This window comes from Amblyraja radiata, chromosome 2, assembly GCF_010909765.2.
Source record: "Amblyraja radiata isolate CabotCenter1 chromosome 2, sAmbRad1.1.pri, whole genome shotgun sequence".
NCBI classification, from domain to species: domain Eukaryota; kingdom Metazoa; phylum Chordata; class Chondrichthyes; order Rajiformes; family Rajidae; genus Amblyraja; species Amblyraja radiata.
The window spans coordinates 77,677,436-77,691,170 of record NC_045957.1 but is presented as its reverse complement, the minus strand read 5'-3'; positions in this window follow the sequence as shown (position 1 = coordinate 77,691,170).

Genomic DNA, 13,735 nt, shown 5'->3' with positions numbered 1-13,735 from the left:
CCTCTCTCGAAAGGCGCAGACCAGTGAATCCCACCTCCTCCATCAGATCGTCACAGAGACACCATGACGAGTGCGCCTCAAGTCACGGCAACCCTTTGCCACGCAAGCCCAAGAGCTGCTCTGCACAACACCGGCTGATGCTTCCAAGGCCGCCTGGGTCAAGACAAGATGGAGGGACCAGTGGAAGTCAGCGGAACCATCTAGGCTACACCATTACATCGATGACCCCATGGATTTCCCTGGCCAGGACCTGCGTCGAAAGCAGTGGACAACCCTCAACCGCTTGAGGACAGGCATCGGACGCTATGGAGTAGCGATGAAGAGGTGGGGCCTCATGGACAGCGCCTCCTGTGAGTGTGGGGACCCAACACAGACAGTGGAGCACATAGTCACCAGTTGCCCCAAACACCGGCCACCGAATGGTGAACGAGGTCTGATTGACCTGAACGATGGCACATTGGCCTGGCTCGCCTCAACGGAACAGCAGGTCTAAAAGACATACAACAGAAAAAGAAGATGTACACCCCCCTCAGTTGTAGTCTGTCTTTATCTTGTAGCCCAATTGTTGTCTTTCCTTTTAATCCAAATCCAGTTGCCGCTTTTTCTGCTGAATTTGACAATGACTTGATTGCTTGTTGGAGGGAGCGACCCCTCACCCCCATTTTCTTCAGACTGGTCATAGATATAGCAGAGAATCCCTTGCATCCCACTTCTACCGGGAAAATCTTGGTCTTCCAACCATTCTGGGCACCTTCAGTTGCCAGTTCAGAATACTTGGTCGTTTTCCTCTCATAAGCTTCTTTAACACCATCTTCCCATGGTACTGTCAATTCCACAATGTATGCCAAAGTGTTTAAGAAGGAACTGCTGATGCTGGAAAATCGAAGGTACACAAAAATGCTGGAGAAACTCAGCGGGTGCAGCAGCATCTATGGAGCGAAGGAAATAGGCAAAGTTTCGGGCCAAAACCCTTCTTCAGTCACAACCCCACTTGGCTGTTGTGGACCACAGGACCATGTCTGGTCAGAATGGTGTAGCCACGATATCTGGGGGAAACATTGCATTTAAACACCGGTGACCAAAACCAGAATTCCTCCCCAGTGCCTGTTTCTCAATTCAGTAATGCAGCAGCAAATGGCTGAAAGTCTTGCATTGATGTAAATTATTTTGCAATCCCATGGTTTTATATCCAATAAAGTAATTTCATAAATTTGCTCTTAACTGCCAATCAACCCATAAAACAAAACTCTGAAAACAATTACCAGTAAATTTGTTTCTTATTCATGTCAATTCAGGGACAAATATTCATTTGTCAGACCAAACCATAGCAATGGACAATAGACAATAGACAATAGGTGCAGGAGTAGGCCATTCGGCCCTTCGAGCCAGCACCTCCATTCAATGTGATCATGGCTGATCATCCCCTATCAGTACCCCGTTCCTGCCTTCTCCCCATATCCCCTGACCGCTATTTTTAAGAGCCCTATCTAGCTCTCTCTTGAAAGCATCCAGATAACCTGCCTCCACCGCCCTCTGAGGGAGAGAATTCCACAGACTCACCACTCTCTGTAAGAAAAAGTGTTTCCTCATCCCCATTCTAAATGGCTTATTCTTAAACTGTGGCCCCTGTTTCTGGACTTCCCCCAACATCAGGAACATGTTTCCTGCCTCTAGCGTGTCCAACCCTTAACAATCTTATTTGTTTCAATGAGATCGCCTCTCATCCTTCCAAACACCAGAGTGTACAAGCCCAGCTGCTCCATTCTCTCAGCATATGACAGCCCCGCCATTCTGGGAATTAACCTTGTAAACTAATGCTGCACTCCCTCAATAGCAAGAATGTCTTTCCTCAAATTTGGGGACCAAAACTGCACACAATACTCCAGGTGTGGTCTCACTAGGGCTCTGTACAACTGCAGAAGGACCTCTTTTCTCCTATATTCGATTCCTCTTGTTATAAAGGGAAACATGCCATTCGCTTTCTTCACTGCCTGCTGTACCTACCTGCATGCTTACTTTCATAGACTGATGTACAAGCAGCCACATCATCGATAATTTGAAATGAATAAAGTGAGACAGAAAGAGTTAATCACAAACAACATGTGGCACACAGCTAACAGAGTTGCTGCCACATAGTACCAGAGAACCAAGCTGCATCTTGAGCTTGGGAGTTGTCGATGTGGAATCTGCATGTTTTCACTATCACCATTCTTTGGGTGCTCCGATTTGCTGCCAAGACAAGCTGGTTGGTAGGCAAATTTGTTACTGTAAATCGCCCCTCATGCGTCAGTCAGTGATGGGTTCAAGGGTGAAACAAGAAGATTTAAAAAACAAATTAGATTAATTTAAAATGCAGTGTTGAGTGTTGGTTGGTACAGACTTAGTAGGCCGAAGGGGCTGTTTCTGTAGAATCTTTTGACGCTAATCCTTTAAATATAGCTGATAGCAGAGTGTATTATAAACTCCTTAATGTGCAGCACAATCTGTCTGAGTTTGGTTCCTTTCAGGATGAGTGAAGTCTCAGCCCCTCTCTGAGACTCCTGATTACACAAGTCTGCTATTTACTACTCTGCAGTGATAGACAATAGACAATAGACAATAGATGCAGGAGTAGACCATTTGGCCCTTCGAGCCAACAACACCATTCAATGTGATTATGGCTGATCAGTACCTCGTTCCTGTCTTCTCCCCATATCACCTGACTCCGCTATCTTCAAGAGCCCTATCCATCTCTCTCTTGAAAGTATCCAGAGAACTGGCCTCCAGCGCCCTCTGAGGCAGAGAACTCCACAGACTCACAACTCTCTGTGAGAAAAAGTGCTTCCTTGTCTCCATTCTAAATGGCTTACACCTTATGCTGAAACTGTGACCCCTGGTTCTGGACTCCCCCAACATCGGGAACATGTTTCCTGCCTCTAGCGTGTCCAAACCCTTAACAATCGTATATGTTTCAATAAAATTCCCTCTCATCCTTCTAAACTCCAGAGTGCACAAGCCCAACCGCTCCATTCTCTCAGCATATCACAGTCCCGCCATCCCGGGAAATAACCTTGTAAACCCACGCAGCACTCCCTCAATAGCAACAATGTTCTTCCTCAAATCAGGGGACCAAAACTGCATACAATACTCCAGGTGTGGTCTCACTAGGGCCCTGTACAACTGCAGAAGGACCTCTTTGCTCCTATATGCGGCTCCACTTGTTATAAAGGCCAAAATGCCATTCGCTTTCTTCACTGCCTGCTGTACCTGCATGCTTACTTTCATAGACTGATGAACAAGAACCCTCAGATCCCGTTGTACTTCCCCTTTTGCCAACTTAATGCCAATTAGATAGTAATCTGCCTTCCTGTTTTTGATAGCAAAGTGGATACCCTCACATTTATCCACATTGGGTGGATAAATGGGTGGACAATGGGTGAACGCCCGACAATGGGTGGACAAGGGGATGGGAACTGGACTTTGTGCCTTCCCTCACAGTGGGAACCATTGTGGAGGGATGTTTTTATGTTTATAGTTAAATTCTTTAATGTTGTGTCTTATCTTTATTTGTGTGCTGCAATGGCAAGTCAAATTTCATGACAACAATTGGTGTATGTGATAATAAATGTCCTTTGTAAATAAATGTCCTTTGTATTAAACTTAATGTGCCTGTAATAAACTTAAAGTCACCCTGCAATCTCATAACATCCTCCTCACAGTTCACACTGCCACCCAGCTTTGTGTCATCTGCAAATTTGCTAATGTTACTTTGAATCCCTTCATGCAAATCATTGATGTATATTGTAAATAGCTGCGGTCCCCGCACCGAGCCTTGCAGTACCCCACTAGTCACTGCCTGCCATTCTGAAAGGGACCCGTTAATCCCTACATAGCTTTTATGTAATTTGAATATCAGAAATTCAGACATTCTTGAAGTTTTAACCACATATGTGGTTAAAACTTCAAGTGGTTAACCACAACATATGTGGTTAAATGTTGCCTTTCTCAGGGGACCAATCCCATCTATGGAGATCGCAGGTTATTTAAGTTTTCTCGTGTATTTTGGTCACTGCCTCAGGTCATTCTCTTGCTTGTAAGGCACAGTTCTCATTCATTTGACATTTGCTATTCATCACAGCAAACTATGATACAATTTACATAACAGCATATCCGAACCCAATAGCAAAAACAGATGATTTTTTTAAACTAATTTTAAGATTGGTCACAGGTGGGGAAAAAGCAACAAAGGGAGGATAATATTGAGCAATTTTAATGCAAAAACAGAGCATTATGAAAATAAATGTATCAGCATTAGAGATGTAGCTGTTACACAAACAGTTTCAGGGTGAGGATGAGAGAGGATGGCAAGGGGAAATCATTATGCTCAGTGGAGATGTTGGCTTGAATGTGTCTGCTTGAAATGCAAAGTAATTGAGGTAGCCAAGTTGAACAAATTTTATCGAGCAGCGGTAATACGTTTGCATGAAATCTAAAAGCTGACCATGATAGAAGGAATTAAAAAAATCAGGAACACTGTAGCATGGCTGAAAAGAAAGGAACATTTCGAATATAAATGTATTGTAAGTAGGACAGATTCAATAACATTGCCAACCTGACAATATTACAGGCTATTTCCAATGGAAATGGTTCTACAATGTAAAGGGGTTATTGATTATTTCAGTTAATAGTGATGCTAAAACAGGCAGAATGCCCAACATAAATCTGATCTTGGCTCTCTAAGATATCGCATCACAAATTTCTTACATAACTCACGTGATGAGTTCAGTGTTTTAAAGCACTGATGTAGAAAATTAATGACAAGAAGATATTTCTCGAAGACAAAGTATGCAATGCAGCTTAAATCAAAGCCTAATGAAGCATCACAATGAGGAAACACTGAAGTAAGTGCCACTTTAATATCAGATTTACATGTAGTATAATATGTTAAAGGAACATAAAGACTTTGTCATTTTTGTATTCATTTCAGTTTAACGTCAAAAACGCCCTCAATTATGTATATTTTAATGTCTCGCAATATTCCTGCCTCATCTAAGACTCATAGGAGTATATAATCACAGGATGACAGAAGAATTATTAAAACCCGTTAACGTCTCTCTGCACAAGGGAAATCGCTCATATTCTCTCGATCTATTGTTCTGTCTTTATTCTGTCTGCATTGGTGGGAGCATAAATATGCTCTCTGGTGCAAGTTTACAAACAACATGAAGATTGGTGGAGTAGTTTTCAATATGGGGAGTAGTCTTAGGTCACAGGGTAATATGGATGTGTTGGTGAAATGAGCTGAAAAATGGCAGATGGAGTTTAATCCTGATGAATGTGGGATAACGCATTTTTGGAGCACTAACAAGGCTAGGAAATACTAGGCTGTGCATAAAGGCTATGAAAGGCAAGGGCCTAGAAAGTATTCATAAACAGTGGAACATTGTTTAGCAAGTCCAAAGATCTTTGAAAATGGCAGCACAGATAGAGAATGTGATTAAGAAGGCATATGGGATATTGGCATCCATTAGTCATTAGAATGCAAGAGCAGAGAGGTTATGCACCAACTTTATAAACATTATCTCCTTAGCTCAAGATAAGATTTTTGAGAGACTTCAGTCTTGAATGTTGCAGGATGGCACCAGAACACGGTGTCTCTGTGTGGTGTTCCAGAAAAGGATCTACTTATAATGGAAAGATTAAACGAGAACATACCGCTTGAAGTTTAATCTTTATTTTATGAGAAGTTCAAGTGAGGGACGACGTGAAGAGCCCGCCAGCCCGCATGCCCGTCAACCTTCAGAGCAACTGTATGAAACCGCAGACCACTTGCATGAACTTAAACAATAGAAAGATTAATAACCCTCGACTTACCGAATGATCTTTATGAGATTCAGGGTTGGGAGTGGAGTGCACGTGGTCCCTCACTTCAACTTCTCATAAAATAAAGATCAAACTTCAAACAGTAAGTTCTCGTTTAATCTTTCTATTTTATATCGGTCACGTGAGTGACTACGTGAAGCCTTCAAAGCTATGTCGTTTCATACAGTAAACCAATCTGTGTGTGAAACACTTAAACAGATAAACCATAAATGGTAGAAAAGACATGGGTTATTAACAACATGATGCTAACTCAAGATGGCGGCGCTGGCTTAACAGCTGCGGCCCACCTGCAGTCCGTCTGTTTTTTTTCTTTCGTTTTGTTCCTTGTCATGTTTTAGTTAATTTTGTTTTATTAAGTTGTATATGTGTGTAGGTGGGGTGGGAGAAACATGCTTTGGTCTCTTCCTTCGGGGGATGGGACTTTTTCTTCGGTCGTATTCCCCGTCTCCGTCTGCGCCGAGGCCTAATGGCGGAGCTGGCGGCATCGGACCTGTAGCAGCAAAAGCAGCAGCAGCAGCGGAGACCTGACTCGGCCCCGAAGCTGTAGCGGCGGCAGCAGCAGCAGCGGAGACCCGGCTCGGCACCGAAGCTGTAGCGGCGGCAGCTGCAGCAGCGGAGACCTGACTCGGCCTCGAAGCTGTAGCGGCGGCAGCAGCAACAGCGGAGACCTGACTCGGCCCTGGAGCTGTGGCGGCGGCAGCAGCAGCAGCGGAGACCCGGCTCGGCACCGAAGCTGTGGCGGCGGCAGCAGCAGCAGCGGAGACCCGGCTTGGTCCTGGAGCTGTGGCGGCGGCAGCAGCAGCAGCGGAGACCCGGCTCGGCACCGAAGCTGTAGCGGCGGCAGCAGCAGCAGCAGAGACCCGGCTCGGCCCTGGAGCTGTGGCGGCGGCAGCAGCAGCAGCGGAGACCCGGCTCGGCACCGAAGCTGTAGCGGCGGCAGCAGCAGCAGCGGAGACCTGACTCGGCCTCGAAGCTGTAGCGGCGGCAGCAGCAACAGCGGAGACCTGACTCGGCCCTGGAGCTGTGGCGGCGGCAGCAGCAGCAGCGGAGACCCGGCTCGGCACCGAAGCTGTGGCGGCGGCAGCAGCAGCAGCGGAGACGCGGCTCGGCCCTGGAGCTGTGGCGGCGGCAGCAGCAGCAGCGGAGACCCGGCTCGGCACCGAAGCTGTAGCGGCGGCAGCAGCAGCAGCGGAGACCCGGCTCGGCCCTGGAGCTGTGGCGGCGGCAGCAGCAGCAGCGGAGACCCGGCTCGGCACCGAAGCTGTAGCGGCGGCAGCAGCAGCAGCGGAGACCCGGCTCGGCCCTGGAGCTGTGGTGGCGGCAGCAGCAGCAGCGGAGACCCGGCTCGGCACCGAAGCTGTAGCGGCGGCAGCAGCAGCAGCGGAGACCCGGCTCGGCACCGAAGCTGTGGCGGCGGCAGCAGCAGCAGCGGCGGAGACCAGACTCGGCCCTGGAGTTGTGGCGGAGGCAGCAACCACCCGTGGAGTTTGAACCGTCGCCTCGGCGCAGAGGGAGAACAAAGAGGGACGAGACAGAGACTTTAAGATTTTGCCTTCCACCACAGTGAGGAGGTGTTTGGTGAACTCACTGTGGTGGATGTTAAATTTGTGTTGATTGTGTGTTTTTGCCATTTTTTAAATTATATGTATGATTGCAGGGAAACAAAATTCCGTTCAGACCGAAAGGTCTGAATGACAATAAAACGAATCTAATCTAATCTAATCTAATCTAATCTAATCTAACTGGCATACATGTCCCTTGCCCTTACAGTCCCAATTGGCTTTGAATTAGACAATAACTCATGCAACACTGTTCAGAATTCTATCTGCAATCATCCAGACATTTTCAACCAAATTTTATAACTTCTGAAAGTGCACTATGTAAACCTCCTGCTGTTGCAAGATGATCAAATGGGAATATCCATTCTATTGGCTGCTAATGAGCCGGCCCACTTGGAAGGGTGAGACTTGAAATGATTTGAATTCAACCCCACTATTAGCTGTTTACCCTCTATCCATGTTGAGATAGTCTGTACCAGCAATCTCTTGAGAAAACTATTAAATAACAATTAAGAAATCTCTCCCTGCACGGGAGACCCGGCCTTTTCTTTGTCGGGTCTCCGTTGTCGTTGGGGCTGCAACGAGGAGCGGCCTCCAACAGGAAGACCGGGGGCTGTGGTGCCGACTACTCACCTCGCCGTCGCGGAGCTGGCCGAGTCCAGAGCGGGTGGAGCTGTGGTGGACGCTGCTGCGACCCGACCCCCGGAGATTCGGAGGCTGCAACTGCGGGTTTGGCGGATGGCGGCACCGGGAGCCCGCGGGTCCCTGGAGGGAGACCGCTTTTAGGGGCTTCCGCAACGGCGACTTCTCCCGCCCGAGTTGCGGGGTTGAAGAGCTCCTGGAGCGGGGCCTTACAGCACCGCCCCGCGCGGCTTGGAATGGCCGCGGGACTGCGAGCGCACGCCGGGGGCTCTAACATCAAGACACGGTGTGCGACCTTGCATCACCCGGCGTGGCTTTAATGGCCGCGGGACAATTCGCCATCGCCCGCCGGGGGCTTTGACTTTGACTCTGACATCGGGGGGGAGAGTGCAATGGAGAGATACGTTTTTTTGGCCTTCCATCACAGCAATGTGATGGATGTTTATGTAAATTATGTTGTGTCTTGGGTCTATTTGTTTGTAATGTATGGCTGCAGAAACGACATTTCGTTTGGACCTCAAGGGGTCCAAATGACAATAAATTGAATTGAATTGAAAAAAAAAAAAAAAAAAGAAACTATTCTTCATCTCATAGGTACTAGTAAGCTCATTGTACCTGTATACATAATAACACTCCCAATCTCCGATCTGGTGGGTATGCTGTCAACTCGAAATTGTACCCAACCGTGCCCGGTTTGCTTGATGAGATCAGCAGCAATTGGATTTGGATCAAAAGGAGAGACAACAATCGGGCTGCAAGGAAGACAGAGGGTATGGAAATGAGGGGGGTGTAACTCTGACGCCAGGTATCACCGTTGAACCCTCTGGAGATGTTGTGGGCTTATCAATGAAATGTCAAAGAAGGAGGGGACCCACCTGATGACCCCGATGACGTATCTACCCGACCTTTCACCAATCCCACTGCAAATAGCAAGAGTGCCGACTTATTACAGGGATTGAAACATCAAGTCCTATTAGCTCTACCATACCAAGCTACCCTTATGTCAGTTATGACCCAGAGACCGAGCAGGAGATTGAGTAAATACTGTGTTCTTTTTGCTGAAATCATTTCCTAAAAGCATAATTAACTTAAAAGATATTGCTCCCTTTAGGAATACAGTAGATGAATATCTGCCTAATAATTTTTACTGATACACATTCCACACTACTATGAGTCTAGGCTTTAGAGTGTTCATATAAAAGACACGTCAGTCAACAGTGGGTGAATAACCAATCATTTATTGTCCCACTTATAGTACTAGAGAGAAGGACAAAGCAGCATGAGCAGTGTCAATTGTGCTATAACATGAATCGCTTCTCTAAGCCCAAATTTGAAAGAACCACAAACCTCTGCTACTTCAGTTTGAAAGTAGCTCACGTCTCATCCTCACAAACATTCCACACAACCATGCAGAGCTAGCTGTATGAGAAATAGGCTGAACTAGCCATCACACATGACTTCGAGTTAGAAGCTTCTTTCAGCCGCCTTTTACAATGGACACCCTGAATGAGTAGGTCAAATTGGCACTATTAAAATTCATGTCGCCTCATCTTTAATATCGTTAGAGGCATCTACTGATAAAACCCCTGAGTCTTATCAGCTACAAAAGCAAGTTGTCTATAAACTCCATGACACAATAGCCTAGCCTGAAGACAACCACAAGGTAGAGCCTAAAATTTCCACCACTGGCTTGTCATCAAAAAGCACCAGATATATTTGTGCCTCCCGTGTATAGATATGGAAAAGTATGCATCTTCAAGATCGATTGAGGCCCTAAATCCTATGAATCAGCTAAATTGCTGAAAGTCAATTATCAATCTTAAACTGGTTAAACAAACACGTGATCAGACTAGCCAAATCTTAACCTGATTTGGCATTCTTCAATCTTGGAAAACTATTAGAACTATACCCATCTTGTTCTTGGGCAGACTATTCATCCTTTGTGAGATTACTCTGTTTCCACTTGGTTGACCATAGTTTCCATTATTGACCATAAGGACGGAAATGTTTTGGCTTCTCTTGCAGTGGAGGAATAATCAACCAGAAATGAACCTTATAATTCGGTGTGGTTTGAAAACTGGAAAAATTTCAGAGGTGATCAGTGCCCACCTGTTTGTTGAACCCTGACTTAAATATCGACAGCAGCTCACATGTGACTAATGTAATAACATTTGCATACTCAAACCATCTCCAGCTCAATGTTGCTTTGCTGTCCATGAGAAAACAGATGATGATTGAAGATGAGATCAAGGCAATTTCTGAGAAAGCACTTGCTGTAGGCAAATTCCTTGTATGTGAATACTTGGCCAATAAACTTACTTACTTACTTACTTACTTACTGTAACATCCACCAAGAAGATCCTTGGCCTCAGACAGAAGACTAACGGTCAGCTGATCCTAGACTTACTCTGTCCCTTTACACATACATCATGACCCGCTGGGCACAGTGCTGAGTATGAAGAAAGCACAGCAACCATGGTGAGCGCTGAACCTGTGGATAAAAGCCCTCTGGCTTTGATAGAAGGGTAGGCCTGCTGTTCCGACCAGCCTCCGTGGAACGGTATCCTCTTACTCTTGAGAAATTTTAGCATCAATTGGATAGGCTCAGGCCTGTACCATCCTAGTCGAATTGAGTTTAGACTGCCTATAACACAGAAGACCCTCTACTGACTTTGTACAAGGCGAATCCTTCCCTGAGAAGTCTCAAAACATTCTGGGTTAAAGCCTTTCAACTTAGATTTTGCCTTAACTGATGGCATTAACCTACAACCTCCAGTATCTGACTGAATCAGAACATACATCAGATCCTTATGTGACTAGAATTGAAGTGTAGCATCCACTTGGTGTGGGAATACGAGTTCCCTGTCAACTCGTCACAGTCAGAGTCACCCTCAGAGTGGAAATATCATAATGTAACCCTGAACCAGGAATTGCTGCCGCAGTCCTCTGCCTGGAATGATCTATCTCAGTCACCAGAGAGCACAACACATTCTCTTCACCACGGTGAGTGCGATGGCCCTGGGCCTAACAAAGGCCTCTGGCTAGGTCTGAATTGAGTAGGCCTGGTGTTCCAACCAGCCTCAGAGCAGCATTTCCAGTCATTAGTTTATATATATGCCAAGCTACTGGAACTCTACCCACATAGGATTGTTCTACCACCCCCGCAGTCGCCTAAAATTCTCCTTGCTAGTCTTAACCTTGCTAACATCTCTCCTCTCAGAAGAGATACATTGCAGGCTGCATGCTACTGGCACTGCATAAACTAGCAACATTTTGGGGAATTACCTCAGGCCTTGTAGCATTTTGTGAAAGCAATTTAGCTCAAACTGTGTATTACATATAAGTGCTAAAGCATCTTCTGCACTATCGAGTGCTGAACCCATCTACTTCCCTTGCAAAGGCAGAAATGACATCAGTTAATAGTCTTTGAATACGCTGAAATTTAATTCTTGCCCACGTATAACCACTGAGATATCCCAAATGGTGAGATTGACTTTTGGAACATCCAAAGTCTGGCAGTTCATTTGGACTGGTATATTTCCCAGCCGTATCCAACACATAACTCCTTAGCTGATGAGGAGTTAAATCACTGATGCTCTTAGCCAGATCTCCTCCAGTGGATCTCCTATCCCCGAAGGGATGGCAAATTATGAGCCAAGAGCCGGAACTCCTTTGTATGATTAACTGCAGCAGATCCCCCATATGTTCAGGGGATTCAAATTCCTTGATGACATCCCCATAGTCGGAGTTACTTATGTAATAATCTCCAGCACTCCCCTCTACTGAGCGAGAGATAAAATAACACAACCCTGAACCAGGTGTTGCTCCCGTCTTCTGAGCGGGAGATATTGTAACGCAAATCTGAGCCAGGTATTGCTTCCCCTCTTCTGAATGGGAGATAGTTAACACAACCCTGAGCCAGGTGTTGCTTCCACAGGCATCTGACAGGAGCATCCTATAAGTGTCTCCTGAGCCAGGAGCACGATTCTATTATATACACATTGGGTAGATCGTGCCTGCAAATGACTGCGAGTCCGGGCTTTCTCCCTTCTGGAGCCTCAACGGAGTCTAGAGGGGAGGAATATAATGCAACCCTGAGCCAGGTGTTGCTTCGTTCAGGCATCTGGCTGGCTCCCTTTTTGAGCCTCAACCAGTCGCCGGCTCCCTTAGAGCCCCAAAACCTGCTCCCTCTCGGAGTCTCAATTGCGGAGCCACCTGCCGTGCCGTCAGTCTATTAAATCCTGCCGCCTGCACTCTCTTGGAGCTTTAATGGCGATAGCTGCACCAGCCTAATGAATGAAGCTGCCTGCTTCCTTCCCCCCCCCCCTTAATATCCATCTATTGATTTATTTATTTGTTTATTTGAGAGCCTCCACGGCGGACGCTGCATCGGCCGAGCCATCAGCCGCTAATTTTAGCCACCAGCTCCTTTACGGAGCCTCCGCGGCGGTCGCTGCCCCGGCCGAACATTCAGTCAAAGATTTAAACCACCAGCTCCATAATAGCGCTTTCTCATGGGGTGACTTGACGCAAGAGTTAACCAGAGTTGAACATCGTGGGAACCTCTTGTGATAACCGTACGGCATTCATTGACCACTGTGGACCACCGTGGCGCTAACGGCAGGTACTCCTGTAACTTGGTGACTCGGGAGAAAATTCAAATAAGCTTCAATTTCTCCAAGAGTGACTTGTACACTTGTGGTTGAACATTGCAACATTATATGCACGTAGTGGCCAGTGCGATATCCGTATTGACTCCGTATTGACTCTTGAGTGTACCGTGGGAACTCCTGCGAACGGTGAACCCGGAAGCTGGACAGAGGGGACAGAAGGTGAGTAAAAAAGGTGGTCTCAATATCGCAAATGGAACATGTGTCCATCGAGGACGTCCCACCTCATTGTCATTGTTGGAGAATCTTTTTCACTGGAACACTTGCATAGATGCCTCCCAAAAAAGCTAAAAGAAAGGGGGTAAAGCATGTCAGAAAGGTTTTTGCCATGCAGGATAATGAGGAGGAGACGCAGCAAGAGAGACAGGTGGAGAGGCAACAGGAGATGCCACAGATAACACTGCCTGTGGGCTCCTTGGAGCAGGGAGAGGGTGAGCAAGGTGGATTTCAGATTGCCTCCCCAGTAGCCGTTGTAGGAATAGCCTCAACAGACGCTTACATAAAGTGAAGATGGCAGAAGGTAAGACCATATAACTTCACCAGGGAACAAGAGGGGGAACTTGTAGAATGGTACCAATCAAACGAAATTCTCTACGATAAATCCAGAGAGGATTATAGAAACAGGGAGAAAAAACGGAACCTGCTGGAGACGAAAGCTGCGGAGTATCCCGGGTGCTCATGTGAGTATATATAACGATATATAAGTACATCAACAGGAAACCATTTAATGTTATCCATGATTTAAAACCATACATTGCTATAGATGTAAAAGTGCTGTTTTTGCAGTTAACTTAAACTTCTCTTATAAGACTGTCTGTGCCCTGTAGATGCAAAGTAAAAAAGTCGCAGACAGCTTTTACACGCTCTGTGTTTGAAGTTTGAATCATGTCTCTAAGAGCCATAAAATAAATTATGCATGAGGGCAGGCAATTCTCACTTGTAATGCTTGTCTTAAAAAAGGCCATCTGTATTTACAAACTTGTGCTCAGGTATCCAAGAATC